This window comes from Acipenser ruthenus, chromosome 15, assembly GCF_902713425.1.
Source record: "Acipenser ruthenus chromosome 15, fAciRut3.2 maternal haplotype, whole genome shotgun sequence".
NCBI lineage: Eukaryota > Metazoa > Chordata > Actinopteri > Acipenseriformes > Acipenseridae > Acipenser > Acipenser ruthenus.
Genome location: NC_081203.1, coordinates 16771151 through 16786538, shown reverse-complemented (window position 1 = coordinate 16786538; position 15388 = coordinate 16771151). Strand labels below are relative to the sequence as shown.

Genomic DNA, 15388 nt, shown 5'->3' with positions numbered 1-15388 from the left:
TACTGAGATGCATACACTATATACTGAGACGCATACACTCTATACTGAGACGCATACACTATATACTGAGATTCATACACTCTATACTGAGATGCATACACTATATACTGAGACGCATACACTCTATACTGAGACGCATACACTATATACTGAGATTCATACACTCTATACTGAGAGTCATACACTATATACTGAGATGCATACACTCTATACTGAGACGCATACACTATATACTGAGACGCATACACTCTATACTGAGACGCATACACTATATACTGAGATTCATACACTCTATACTGAGAGTCATACACTATATACTGAGATGCATACACTCTATACTGAGACGCATACACTCTATACTGAGATGCATACACTATATACTGAGACGCATACACTCTATACTGAGAGTCATACACTATATACTGAGATGCATACACTATATACTGAGACGCATACACTCTATACTGAGACGCATACACTATATACTGAGATTCATACACTCTATACTGAGAGTCATACACTCTATACTGAGAGTCATACACTATATACTGAGATGCATACACTCTATACTGAGAGTCATACACTATATACTGAGATGCATACACTCTATACTGAGATGCATACACTCTATACTGAGAGTCATACACTCTATACTGAGACGCATACACTCTATACTGAGAGTCATACACTCTATACTGAGACGCATACACTCTATACTGAGAGTCATACACTCTATACTGAGACGCATACACTCTATACTGAGACGCATACACTATATACTGAGATGCATACACTCTATACTGAGACGCATACACTATATACTGAGAGTCATACACTATATACTGAGATGCATACACTATATACTGAGATTCATATGTTAGCCTGCGAGGTTCGGGGGGCGTGGAGCTGGGGGGGCCGCTAATCTCTAATTTTTCAATTTTCTAATCTCCCGTTAATTAGTTTCTATTTACTATTTAAGACCTGATCACCTGCACCTTTTCTGTCTAGTGTTTCGTTTTTAGCAAACGCTCAGACGCCGTCGTTTCGTGCTTCACCGTTAATATCTAAACTTCGTTGCCTCACTCACACAGGTCGTTTCTCTGTACATCGCTGCCAAGATATTATCAATCATTTTCTTACCGCTCAGGTGATCTTTCTTTTCATTCAGCTTCTCTTTTCGGCTCCAAGAGCTCCAACGTTATTCTTTCCTGTGCCATCCGGTCTCCACCTCGGCATCATAGCCGTCCAAAGCGCAGCTTCAATACTCAACTTGTCTGCAACCTTATCAGAAAGTCTGGTCCTCCGTTAAACTTCCAAGCTCCTTCAACATGACATCCTCATTCCCGTTGTCTGCGATTGCCTTACCTTAGCTCTATTTAATTCTACCACGAAGTTTTGTCGGCGGAATCTTTCTTTACTCCTCGCCTGCAATCAGACGCCCCTCCCCTCGCTCCCACAGAGCCAGCACAATTCCCGTTTCATCAGAAGAACCTGCCCTGGACCTCCATCAGCTACGTTCAACCTTTTAAAGACGTATCCAGCCCATTCTAAACTCAATTTGTAACTAGTGGCGGCTCGTGACTCGACTGGTCACAACATTCTCCAACGACACTATTGTACTGTAACTTTTCCACCGGCGCCTCACAGACTATGGTTACCACGGCAACGCCCTTATTGCGTGACTGCGGGGAGTGGTAAGTTGTCATGGTGACCAGGCTGCTTCATCAGGCTCTGCGTGCTCTGCGCCTCAGCACTGCAATCTTCCGGCTTCCTGTTGCTGCGCTTTCACAACTGGCGGAGACGAATTCAACGCGCCGAATCATAACATCTAAATATTTCGTTGACTTATTTATATTCATGACTATCTGTCCTAAACATGTCTAGAATATTTATTCAAATCTAAAGGAATAAGCAAATGTTGTTCTACATAGACAAGGATTTTAATCGTAATAACTTCATAGATTCTACCCTGATTCACTCAAGTCAATGATGTAATTCCAATCATAACCTCTGGATGGCAGTATAATACCACAAGCTCTCTCTCTATACATTAAACCAGTTTGGTTTCGCTGCAAAGCTCGGACACTACAGCTTTTCTATCTATTCCCGCAGTTCTCACTCGGATGGATTCTCGGGAGTTCCCCCTCCTGCCTCATCCTCTGTCTATCTATATCAAATGACATTCTTCAATTTCCATTTCAAGCAGACATGATAGTAACAGACCGCAGATCGATCCCGTATTCACTGACACATAGGATAGTCAACATCTCATCTCTGCCCTCGTTTCCAGAAAATGGAGCACAAAGCGTGCTGAGCTTCCCCAGCAGTCGATTTACACACGTTCGTTCAGTTCCAGCTGCTACCTCAACTGTAAGTTCCAGCTCCCCTTCGGCCTCCACATTTAGTGTGCAAGTTCCGTCGAATGGTCCCGTCTGCTGCCCCCCCCCCCCCCCCCCCCGCTTCCCCAGCTGTCATTTGACTGAATCATACTCTCAGTAACCTCCTTCAATCTGCTCAGCATTTCATATCTGCAGCTCTCTCCCTCCTTCGAAAGCTTCATATTGTACAGCTTGGTCAGTGTTTTAAACGTTCGTGCCAGAATCGGATTAATCCTATTCCTTCAAATCAAACCAGATCATGGCTTTCATCGTCCAGCTAGGGAATTTTTTTTTTTATTTCTTCCCACCATTCTTTCCATACCAGTAGTTTGTCTGACTCTTTGCGGAATCTTCAAAATCCACCCCCCGCTGCACCTTCCCGCCTGCCCATATCAACAGACATTCTCCATTCACTCATCTCTACTCTTCGGAAAGTTTGCTTGTCCCCTTACGAAGATCTCCTCATGGAGACCATCTGCCTAACAGTTGATTCTTAAGAGCCTTTCCTTCTGCCTCACCTTCCCGCTGTCTGCATCAATGACCATTCTCAGTTTGCTCATTCTACTCTTCGGAAACGCCACTTCTCCCCATACAAGGATCTACCTATGGAGATCATCTGCATCTGAGCCCTCTTCGGTCTCCTTAGGAGCTCAGAATCCACAGTTCTAATTTACTCCATCATTCAGTTGTGTACCTCCAGACGGATCCATTTCAGTGCGGTCAGTTAATTCAGCTGTCAAGCAGATTCCCCTATCTGCCCCTTATTTTCAACGTCAAGGTATCTCATCTGCTTCTCGGCCTTCTTCGGCTTCCTCAGAAGCTCAGAATACACAGTTTCTTCAGCTTCAAGCTTCCCTGTAGCGACGAAGATCTCCTGATCAGCCAACCTCTCCACCCTCCTTTCTAGAGCAGGCCTCCCTCCTCAGCTGTATTCTCCCCATTCATTTTGTATAGGTGCAGCTACTGCCGCTGCAAGAGCCAGCATCAACCACAGTCTGATCAAGACCATGGGCCGCTGGTCCTCTTCCGCAGTAGATTATTACGTTCAGAACTCGCAGTTTCTTCCGCTTATAATTTACTTCACCATTCGGTCGTACCTCCAAGAGGGATCAATTTCAACGTGGTTAGTCCATTCAGCTGTCAAGAAGAGTCCCCTATCTGCCCCTTTCATCATCAAGGTATCTCCCCAGCAAGAACCCCCCCTCCCCAGGACCCTCAGTTCATTGATTCCTCTCGCTCCTATCATCACTCATCGCTGGTTCTCAAACCACCTTCCACCCTCCAGAGCAAGCCTCCCTCTCCTACTCCACCCCCTCATTGATTTCTCTCACTCCTAGGATCACTCGTCACTGGATTCCAACATACCTCGCCTCCAGAGCGCCCCCCCCCCCCCAATCATTCCGTAGGCACAGCCCCCTCTGCTGCGAGGGCCAACATCACCCACAGCCTTCTTCGGCTTCCTCAGAAGCTCAGAATACACAGTTTCTTCAGCTTCAAGCTTCCCTGCAGCGACGAAGATCTCCTAATCAGCCCACCTCTCCACCCTCCTTTCTAGAGCAGGCCTCCCTCCTCAGATGTATTCTCCCCATTCATTTCGTATAGGTGCAGCTACCTCCGCTGCAAGAGCCAGCATCAACCACAGTCTGATCAAGACCATGGGCCGCTGGTCCTCTTCTGCAGTAGATTTATTACGTTCATTCATCTCCTCCGCTATAGTTGCAGCCCATTTTAAAATCGCTAGCATGCCCGGAGTGGGGGCTACCTGTTCGCCGGGGCCACCAGATGTTTTCCCCTAATCTGCCTCAAGGGGTTTTTTCCTCTCCACTGAGCGGCAGGTATACACATAGTCGCATCCTACTAACAAATTTACTAATCTCCCTCTGTTCGTCCTGTTCGTCATTCTGGTCTTTTGTGTATGTTTTATGCGTTGGCATGTGCTGTCTTGTTTGTCTCACGGTGTGGGAGTTTTCGTGAGGTGCCGGGGGTCCATCCTTTGGGGGGCAAGTGAGGCTCACTTCCCCGACCTCGGGGCTAGGCAGCCGCCTCCCTTACCTTCAGGGGTTCTCACCGCGTGAGTCAGAGCGGACCGCCGGCCAAACTCTGTTCTGCCGCAGCTCCTGCGCTCATCTCACTCGAGGCTCTCTTCTATTCTGCCTCTCTTCAGGACGTGGTCACTCGGGCCGAGTCCTATACTAACCTCAATGCTTTGTCCTTATTTTCAGGTCCCAGGCAGCGTGATGTCTCAGCCAATCGGGGGTTTTACGAGCGCCCCTTACAGAAGCCTCAGATGCTGGGTACCTCTCTCATCTCCTCCCGAGGGGCGGCTTTCCAAGTCATAACCCTCGTATGTGTTTTCAGGTTGCCGGGTCCTCCGCCCCTGGGATGTCAACAGCGTCGGCCCCAGTTGGTGACCTCTTTTCTATCCTGTTTCCGGTAGCCGGGTCCTCCGCCCCTGGGATGTCGACAGCGTCGGCCCCAGTCGACGACCTCTTTTCTATCCTGTTTCCGGTCGCCGGGTCCTCCGCCCCTGCGATGTCGACAGCGTCGGCCCCAGTCGGTGACCACATTCTGTCCTACTAACTGCTCCTTGCTACTTCTTCTGCCTTATCCTTGCCCCCCCCAGCTCACGCCCAGTGAAACACTATATGCTGAGATTCATACACTCTATACTGAGATTCATACACTCTATACTGAGATGCATACACTCTATACTGAGACGCATACACTCTATACTGAGATGCATACACTCTATACTGAGATGCATACACTCTATACTGAGATGCATACACTCTATACTGAGATGCATACACTCTATACTGAGATTTTCGCTCATGCACTATACCTAGATACTTCCGTATACACTGAGATCGGTCATCAGTCACGTGCCCGGTAAGGTCCACGCCCATTTAGCTGAGCTCACACATGTCAAACGCCGTTTCGAAGATTTAGCGTGAAATGTAGGGCTGTTTTTTATTTCTTTCAAAATGTATCTGGCAATATATTAGTTAATGTTGTATTTAACTTGCACCGTATATTATTTCGTCTATTCCACTGGCTTTTTTTTTTTTAGATGCACTATATACTGAGATATGCTATACTGAGACACAGTTGTATTCTCAACCCATATTTTTGAAAGCTGCTTGCTGTACATCTGTCATTTTGAAGATTACAGGCAAAAGCACAGGTGTTTGTTTGAAATATGGAGTTTCTTGAATTGATTTGTATTTTTGTGTTAAGTTCTGCTATACCTTTAGTTCAATCCAACAATGAGGATATTATTGAATATTTTATAGACGTGAAAATGTGCCTGGGGGGTATATGTTGGTACAAATTTACCAATGACTTCATCCTCCACCAGCATACATACAGGAACCTGGAGGATCATTTACGAGTTATCAGTGCAATTCTGTATGTGTGCTCTGAAGATGATGGTTCTGGCATACAAGAGCTGCTTACACTTTTGGAAAATATGTACAGTTCAATGTTGCAATTGCATAGTAACTACCTGTCTTCGACAACTCAAAGAGTTTCCTGCCATAGTTCTTGTGTCCTATTACCACATCGATCTGGAGCATGTGGAAGACCAAGATTTGAAATATCAGCAGAACAAATAAACTATTGTGTGTCTTTAGGACTGAGTTGGCAAAACATTGCCAGATGTTTTGGACTTAGCAGAAGAACACTTTATCATCATAGACTAAGAACTGGTATTGAACCACATGAATTTTCTGTGGTTTCTGATTATCAGTTAGATAGTGTTGTCTCCGAGATATTGTTCCAAACGCCTAATGCAGGGGAAACTTATGTAATAGGCAGTCTAAGATCTCGTGTTCTCCGTGTCCAACGTTGGAGCATATGTCGGTCTCTTCAACTCCTCAATCCAGTTGGCAGGGCTTTCCGAAGGAGGCGAGCAATAAGAAGGCGTGTTTACAACATGTTATGCCCAAACCAGCTGTGGCAAGTATTATACTGTATCTCTATTTACATTGAGATACTGCTGAAACAAAATCACCCACAGACCACTGCAGTGTGGTAGTGGTTAGGGCTCTGGACTCTTGACTGGAGGGTTGTGGGTTCAGTCCCAGGTGGGGGACACTGCTGTTGTACCCTTGCGCAAGGTACTTTACCTAGATTGCTTTACCAAACTGTATAAATGGGTAATTGGATGTAAAAATAATATAAAAAAAATAATGTAATTGGATGTAAAAATAATGTGATATCTTGTAACAATTGTAAGTCACCCTGGCTAAGGGTGTCTGCTAAGAAATAAATAATAATAATAATGCAATTTAAACAACTTTATTAACTCTTTCCTCCTCCTACTTACACATTCAACCCACAATGGAGCACTATTATATAGAAATCTTAACACACATTATTAATTATGCTGTTGAATTAGTAGTCAGCACCAGGGTTTCTCAACCCTGGTCCTGGAGTACCCTGGCTTTCGCTCCAACTGAGCTGCTCTCAATTACTTAATTGAACCCTCAATTGAACTAACAGTTTTCTTAATTAGACATTTTAAATGGTTTTGCTGATAAAACATTGAATATTTCAAGTTACTTAATAATATAATTTTAGACATAACTTGAGAAATATCCAACTCTTTAGGAGCTAAAAATAATTCAAAAGCACTGATTAGACAAATTATGAGTTCAAATTGGGGTTCAATTAAGTAATTAAGAGCTCGGTTGGAACAAAAACCAGCAGAGGGGTACTCCAGGACCAGGGTAAAGAAACACTGGTCAACACTACACTACATTGAGACAATATGATTAATATTTCCTAAATGCCAAAGTGATTTTGTGTTGCGAGCCCATGGTGGTTCCACTGATTAACAATGTTCTGCTGATCCACGAACTGGAAGAGATTGCAGTAGTGTGCAATAACTACTCTATTGAGTTCTGCCCATAAACTTTCAATTCTTTGGTTGTGAACACTTCTTCCAGTAATAAAGCTACCTAGATTAAGGCCCCTGCTTTCAAGTGTTTCTCAACCCTGGTCCTGTGACAGAATAAGGCTTATCTTCTTTTTTCCTCCTTTGACTATGACTATATAATACATTACATTGTCTACTTAATGTTAACATCAGAATACTAAAATGCAATCTCTACATTTTCCATTTCTTTAAGCTGTCCTAAGAAGCAAAAGTACTTGTAGCATCATGGTTGCACATTGTGATAGAAGAATGATAGAATAATCGCACAAAGAGTTCTAATCTAATATGTTTGGGTGATCTCTGTGATTTGTATAACCTGAATAATGATATTATATGAAGTTTGATGTTAACAAAGTATTAGATTTACAATGTTGAACTAACACACTGGAATGTGGCCAAGGGTCAGCAGCCCTGTTTTCAGAGAAGTGCATGAGTCAGCGACATGAGAATAGGACACTGTCTCAAATGATAATATTTTGAGACAGCGATGATTCCTCTTTTCTCCCCAGTCACTTAGCTAATATTCTTGTATTAGGGGAATCAACTTTGTGAGACCTGACAGACACTCTCTCCCTAGCAACTAGAAAAATCAACCAATCAGAAAAGTCGGTAGACAACAGTATCAGGAATACCACAAGGTTGGTTTGAGCTGACTGAGGAGGATAGGAATTACCACAAGTCATGAACTCTGTGAAAAAACTGATTATATAAGGAACTGTTTGACTTAGTGTATTTTGAGCTTTCTTTGCGGTTGCTTGCAGAGTCTGTGTTACTTTGTTGAATGCTCCAGTCTGCAGACTAATAAAATGTGAGTTGCTCCGACTTGTCTCTGTCTCAATCGTTCTCTCGGTACGGGACCGGTGCCTGCTCGGTTGTATGCAGAAAATTCCACCACAACATGTTATTCAAATAATATTTGGAGTGAGAAGGTCCTTCTTTTTAATTGAAAACAATAAATAAAATTCACAGAATGATCCGTGCTGCAATTATAACAATGCAGAAATAGTTCTCGAAAGGTGGAACCTGTCTTTCTTCTCCATTTCCATTAGGATTTGAGCTTTTGTTCAACTTTGTTACTATACAGTAATCAAACAGCAAAATGAAAGAATCTGCTGGAAATATCCAGGATAATTTTTTTCTTTCATAAACAGTTGTGTAAAATAAATTATATAAAAGTCCTGAAACAAATGAAGAATTTAAGCCACCCATAAATCAAAATATACAAACCCAGTACTTGTTGGTTTTCTTTCTGCCAGGGGCTCCTTACTTGTTCTCATTCACCATCAAATATGACTTTTATATTTTGCAACCTGTGGGTAGGCTGGAGTTTGATTAAATCTAGGCCTATGTATTTTACAAAAATAAATCAGTGTTCTTTAACAAAGGAAAACATTTCAACTTGATTTCCTACACCCAGTCAAAAAAGTATACTCATATATGTAAAACGAATGCACACATATCAGCATTAAAGACATTTTCAGGTCCTGAAAATGTTTTTAATGCCAACATGTGTGCATTCAATTTGTTGTTAGCAAATAGCCAACCATACAATTTAAGTCAATTGCAATGGCCACTTTTACTTTCATTTATCATTTTACATAAAACAATTTACTTTTTAAAAACAAAGGAAGCAAACACCAATCAGCATTACCACTTTTACTTTCATTTATCATTTTACATAAAACAATTTACTTTTTAAAAACAAAGGAAGCAAACACCAATCAGCATTACCAGTTTTATGTTTGTGATCACACGTTATTCTTGCCGAAACCTTGAATGTTGCAAAAAAATATTAAATTCTTCATATGTCTGATGGATGGGTAGCTTTAGACAGTTTATGCATGTGTTTGCAACTGGTAGTACCCCTGGTTGCATTGTTTCAGCTTGATGGTGCAGGAGAGAATCCACATGGAGGAATGCTGTCTGCCCCTGTTGCAAATGCTAGAATCAATTCCATTGTCACTGATGCCTCGTTTTCTGCAAATAAAGTTGGTTAACCTCAGTTAAGATCACTGCTTAAAAGCAAACAAAACATGAATCTCTATGCAATACACTACCTTTGCAAAACTACACATTCATAATAAACATAATAACATCATAACAATTTAACACAGGACAATGTTAAATGATTTAGGTCAGGGGTAGGCAACCACTTCAGGACTTTGATTCAACAACAAGTAAATGTTCTTAATTGACCCTTATTACTCAATTATCCTTGTTGCAGAACAGAATTTCACTAATTAGGCCTAAGCGTTCGTTCAAACACAATGGAATAAAATGAAAGTGCCAAAGTTTGCCTACCCCTGTTTTTTCTTTTTCACCATTGGAGTAAACATCAGGGCATGAATTTACTACTTTTATGACACAATGCTCTGATTCAATGCTATATGAACTAAATAAATTGAATTAAAAATATGAAGATACTACTGATGAGTAATTGTTAACCCTGGTCCTGGAGCCCTGTGTCTGCTGGTTTTCATTCCAACTGTCAGCTACTTATTTGAACACTTATCTGAGCTATCTCCACCTGTTTAAGAGCTGAAAATGTTGAAATAAGACAATTATTAGTTCAATACAGGGTTCAAGTAATAAGAACTCAGTTGCAACGCAAACCAGCAGACACAGGGGTCATCTAGGACAGTGGTTCTCAATCCTGGTCCTGGGGATCCACTGTCCTGCTGGCTTTTGTTTCAACCGAGCTGCTCTCAATTACTTAATTGAACCTTAATGAAACTAATAATTTCCTTTATTTTACTTTTTAAACAGTTTAGCTTACAAAAAGTTGGAGAATTCTAGTTTATTATACTATAATTTTATATTTAACGTGAAATCTCGAACCATTTAAAATAATGAAAAAATTCTTATTAGGCATATTAGTTCAATTAAGTAATCGAGAGTTTGGTTGGAACAAAAACCAGCAGGACAGGGGGTCCCCAGGACCAGGATTGAGAAGCACTACTCTAGGATGAAGGTTGAAAACCACTGTTATAGGGGATTGATTCTTACCCTCCACATCTTCCAAAAATTCCCTCCAAAAGGCAACTACAGATAATTCAGCAACTTTTTTGTTGCTTTCCTCTGGTGAGAAGCAAATTGAGAAGAGGTTATCCATTTTTTCTGCAGTAAGCTTTTCAGGCTTGTGGCAGAAAAGTGGTGAAAAGATAGCAGGAAATGTCTTTACTTGCTGAAGGATTCCCAGTGTTTTTATACCATCTCTGAACCTAGAAAGAAAAAGTAGAACAGGCTTTCACAATAACGAATAACAGATGCATCAAATGTTAGTTTGAAGAAGTATAAAGTAGGAGAACAGATTACAAAAACCCATGGAATATATAAACCAAAGAAGATCAGAAGGACAATCAGTGTAGGCAGAATATAAATATAGCAGGTGTACAATGAAAGACCCACTCCTGTGTGTGTGTGTGTGCGTATATGAGATAGAGAGAGATATATAGGCAGACATAAAAGTTTAATTGCAATACAAATAACAGTCCCATAGACTAGATTAACTAAAACCAAACTGAGCTGCAAAATCTGTATTTATTCACATCCCTATTTATAATCATAAGTGGTATTCATGAAACCACAGTTACCAGTTATCCAAAGTAAAAAAACATGTTAAAACCTTAAGAGAGGGTTATTCCAGACATTAATACAGTATTGGAAATTAAATGGAAATAATAGATTTGCAAATTAAGTCTGAACTAGTATTGTAGGTATTTTATCTTTTGGAGAAAGGCAAGAAGTCCAACATTGGGTCAGTTTACATGAGGGCTATTTCTCACTAGAAACCAGCACTGCATGTGTGAACGTTGGCTGTAAACAAAATGGTCAAAACTGGCACAAAAAAAACAACTCCAAATATTGGATTAACCCTAGTAGTTGATTAAACTTTAGACAGTAGTGCTGTATTTTGATTGTTCTGCCAGAGATCACAGTCCTACATAGTCAATCAAACCACAATTGAGGTATTTGTTACTTAAATTAAATCTTAATTCATACTTAAAACACAAATCACTGCATATCCATCATACTTTGGTGTGAATATGTGAGAGATTTCATTCTATGGACCAGAAACTGCTTAATTAACCCTGTGAGAGAATGCCAAAATGTCTGTTTAATTTTAATTTGCTATTTTAGGATTACAAGATATGACTGATTATAGTGGCAACTTTATCTACAGAACCTTTCAAATGGTCTCTCACACGATTCATAACATGGTAGTGCAGCATATCTTTCACGAGAACTTCCTTGTCATTCACTGAATGGACTGGCCTCAAACAACCAGCAAAGGACAAATAATCATCACTATTCTTTATTGCTGTCCTCAGTTCTTCAACAGTCACTGCATTTGCAATCTAGGTGAAACATTACAGTTAGTTGCACTTTTAGGTAAGTCCGTAATTGTAATATACAAAACAATATTGTTTATGTATTTCAATCACAAGCTTACAGAATATGTTTAAGCAGGGATATACATGTAATAGAAAGGATAATCTTTGACTTTAAATTTTACTTCATCAGTCTTCAGTCTTAGTGTATCCCCAGACCCCCCCTGCTATTTCTGACATTCCATATGAAATGTTAATTTCAAATCGGCACTGTTAACAAAGAAGAAAAACAGAAATACATACACGACCACTATTATTATTATTGCAGAGATTTAGCAGACTCTTTTATGCAAGGCGACTTACAGCGTTAATCAAACAATATAATCTATTTTAATAACAACATTACAATGTAGCAATCTCAACATCACTACAACAAGCTTAACTCTAAAACAACAGTGAACATAAAAAAGAACAGATTTAATAAATTAATATAATAGAGAATATAAAAATATGCAAGCAGGTTAAAAAGGACAGATCGGATCAAAAGTAGAAGAGGATCCACAAATGGAGTCTAAATAGTGGCGAGATTCATTTATACCTGTTGGATTTTGTGAGCCACTTCAAAGTCTGCTACATCCTCTAGTTTTGGTGCCACAGATTCAGGTCCATAGACAAGGAGCCAAAAAGAACCTGAGAGAAAAATCCAGGGCCAGGACCACCATGAACCAAGGACACTGCAATCATTCGACCTGCTTCATTCAACCTTCTCGGAGCGCTATAATGGAAGGGGGGTATATAAATAGATAATACCAATATTATTGGTGACTCTAGAAGGACATTTGCAATGAACAGTTATCCTAAGTATAGTTATTATACATTTAATGTATATTAACCGTTTCCTTCATGACATTAGCGGATATTAACTAGAAAGAAACTGATATTACCTAGATATTAATTAGAGCTGATGTTAACTAGAACGGAACTTAATGAAAATGCTTTACTGTCAGGAAATGACAATTACTTATATACGCGTTATACTGAGAAGCATCTGAAGATACATCATACCTGAAGAATTGAGAGCTAGCGTTTTGGAGGTTGATGAACCTTCAGAAAGAGGGGATCCCTCAAGGTAATGCATCAGAAGACGTAGAAATTCCCTTCTGGGTCCCCCGAGATCAATAGCTTCCTCTAGCTTTCCAGTATCATCCGAGAATTTAACTGATGGATGGTTGGACGGCAAGAATGTTTTTCTTCTAAAGCCTCTTACTGCTCCATCCCATATATTATGACGATTGATGTTGAAGAAGTACTGATTTTCTGAGCCAATTCGTGCAAAACTTCAGAAGCTGCCTTATCATTTTGAAGGTTCCTTAAGTTTGTAAAAAAAAAAAAAAAAAAGTTATTTCAAAACTAGGAACAAAATAATTGCAGCTTTCTATGCATGTATGAAGTATTAAAATGATTTAAAAGTTAAATGTAGGTTACACTTGATGCAGCTTTTATGTTTATAACAAAACCAAATGCTTATTTTAAAATGTTCAGTTTAGTTTTGTGTGACATACTAACATAAAACTAGAACTGTGAGCTCAAATAAAAATGACATACATCACTTGGTCTTCCAGGCTAGCTTGAATAGCCAAAAATTAATATCATCAGACATGACAGAGACATCATCATCATGATGTTGTGTCCACTGCACATAGTTTCTGTAACAAGTATATGACAATTCTTGAGAATTAACATCCACAGGAAGAATCCTTTCTGGCTGTGGTGGTTCATTGCATGTGTCACTGCCAATAGCTATGACTGGTATGGGGTTATCAACGAAACATGTTCTTTGTAAGGCACCAATTTCTGAACAGAGAGAGAAGTTCAAGTTTCGTTCAGATGCAGCTGACAAACTTGTATTGTGGAAAGTTATATCAGGCAAGTTGCCACTACCATTTGCAACTAATGTCAAAGTGATACAATCCTGTGTTAAAGTTCTTTGAGGATTGCAGTCATCATCAGGAATATTGACCACATCACTTATGTTGTCTTGATTAAAACCCCAAGGCTTGCTTTCACAATTCCCCTCTCTACTTGTGTATTGTGTACTTGTACTTATGTGTGGTTGTGGACTTGCTGAGGCACCTTCATCTTCACTGTCTGTGTTACATTCCTGTGAACATTAAAAAAATTAAATACAATTTATATTAATTTGAAGTAGGCTTCATGTTTCTAACTATTAAGAAATCCCACCCCTAGCATTGATATGTTATCATTTTACACTATCTTTTGAGATTATCAATAATTATCATTACCGGTTAAGGGTCACTTATGTAAAAAGAATAATATGAGCACATTAAAAAAAAAAAAAAAAAAAACATGTTATGCATTTAGATTATTGTATGTTAACTTACTATTCTACGTCACATCTGGGATCAATAAGCTACCAACAACCAAAAGAGCAAGATGGGCTGAATGGCCTCCTCTCGTTTGTAAACTTTCTTATGTTCTTATGTTCTTATAGTAGTGGTGCAGTCTAATTCAATACACGGAACAGACTCTCGGGAGCGGTACTGCGCTTAGTAACTACAGACAAACCATGGTACCAGGATATAAACATAGTTACCATGGTTACCATAGAAAAACCATAGGATTTTTTCGTAAGTGTGCCTATTCGTTGTACAGGCTAATCTAAATACTAAAGCATACTTTTAGTAGGGTCAAATACCAACTAACAAATTATAACTAAATTAAAGAGAGCCACCACGGGACAAATCGTTGGTCGTCGGCAACAAGTTCAAATAGTGCACTCCTCTATTCGACGACAAAAACAAAAACGCCCAGTATGGTGGCCTCAGTTAGTGCTTTTGAATATCCCTTTTGTAAATTAATATACTCTTAACGTTTTATTTTCTCCTGGTGTAAACCAACACTGAAAATCCACCGCAACCTTCTAAACAATGTTACATAGAACTTGTTGAAAACATGCAGTAGTATTTTTTTATTTTTTTTTAACAAAAAAGGCGTTAAACTTCTACTGGTGAACTTCAAACTCCAAATGTTTGGGATATAAAATGTAGCTTTTTATTAGGCTAGTAAGTGTAATCGTAGTATTAAGCCACTTACCGAGTGTTTTTTTGTTTAGTTTTTCTTGTTACCCCTGAGACCAGCAGACAGACATTTTCATGAAGAGCAAGGAGATTCAAAAACATCTTAAGAAAAAAAGCCAGTGGAATATACGAAATAATATACGGTGCAAGTTAAATACAACATTAACTAATATATTGCAACATAGATTTTGAAAGAAATAAAAAACAGCACTACATCTCACGCTAAATCTTCGAAACGGCGTTTGACATGTGTGAGCTCAGCTAAATGGGCGTGGACCTTGCCGGGCACGTGACCGAACTCAGTGTATACGGAAGTATCTAGGTATACTGCATGAGCGAAAATCTCAGTATAGAGTGTATGAATCTCAGTATAGAGTGTATGCATCTCAGTATATAGTGTATGCGTCTCAGTATATAGTGTATGCGTCTCAGTATAGAGTGTATGCATCTCAGTATATAGTGTATGCATCTCAGTATAGAGTGTATGCATCTCAGTATATAGTGTATGCGTCTCAGTATATAGTGTATGCGTCTCAGTATATAGTGTATGAATCTCAGTATAGAGTGTATGCATCTCAGTATATAGTGTATGCGTCTCAGTATATAGTGTATGCATCTCAGTATATAGTGTATGCATCTCAG

The 15388-nt window shown here is 39.8% G+C and overlaps 1 long non-coding RNA gene across 3 annotated transcripts; it reads right to left on the bottom strand.

Moving 5' to 3' along the window:
* Positions 1–8963: 8963 nt before the first annotated feature.
* Positions 8964–15015, bottom strand: LOC131697550 (uncharacterized). 3 transcript variants are annotated; one of them, XR_009307366.1, is made up of 7 exons: positions 14763–15015; positions 13254–13809; positions 12714–13017; positions 12247–12423; positions 11834–11918; positions 10324–10538; positions 8964–9294 (listed from the first exon to the last, which is right to left on the bottom strand). It is a non-coding gene; the product is annotated as an uncharacterized LOC131697550 (long non-coding RNA). The 3 variants fall into 3 exon arrangements; XR_009307365.1 differs by lacking the exon at positions 11834–11918; XR_009307367.1 differs by lacking the exon at positions 11834–11918 and having other exon boundaries at positions 13254–13354.
* Positions 15016–15388: the final 373 nt, after the last annotated feature.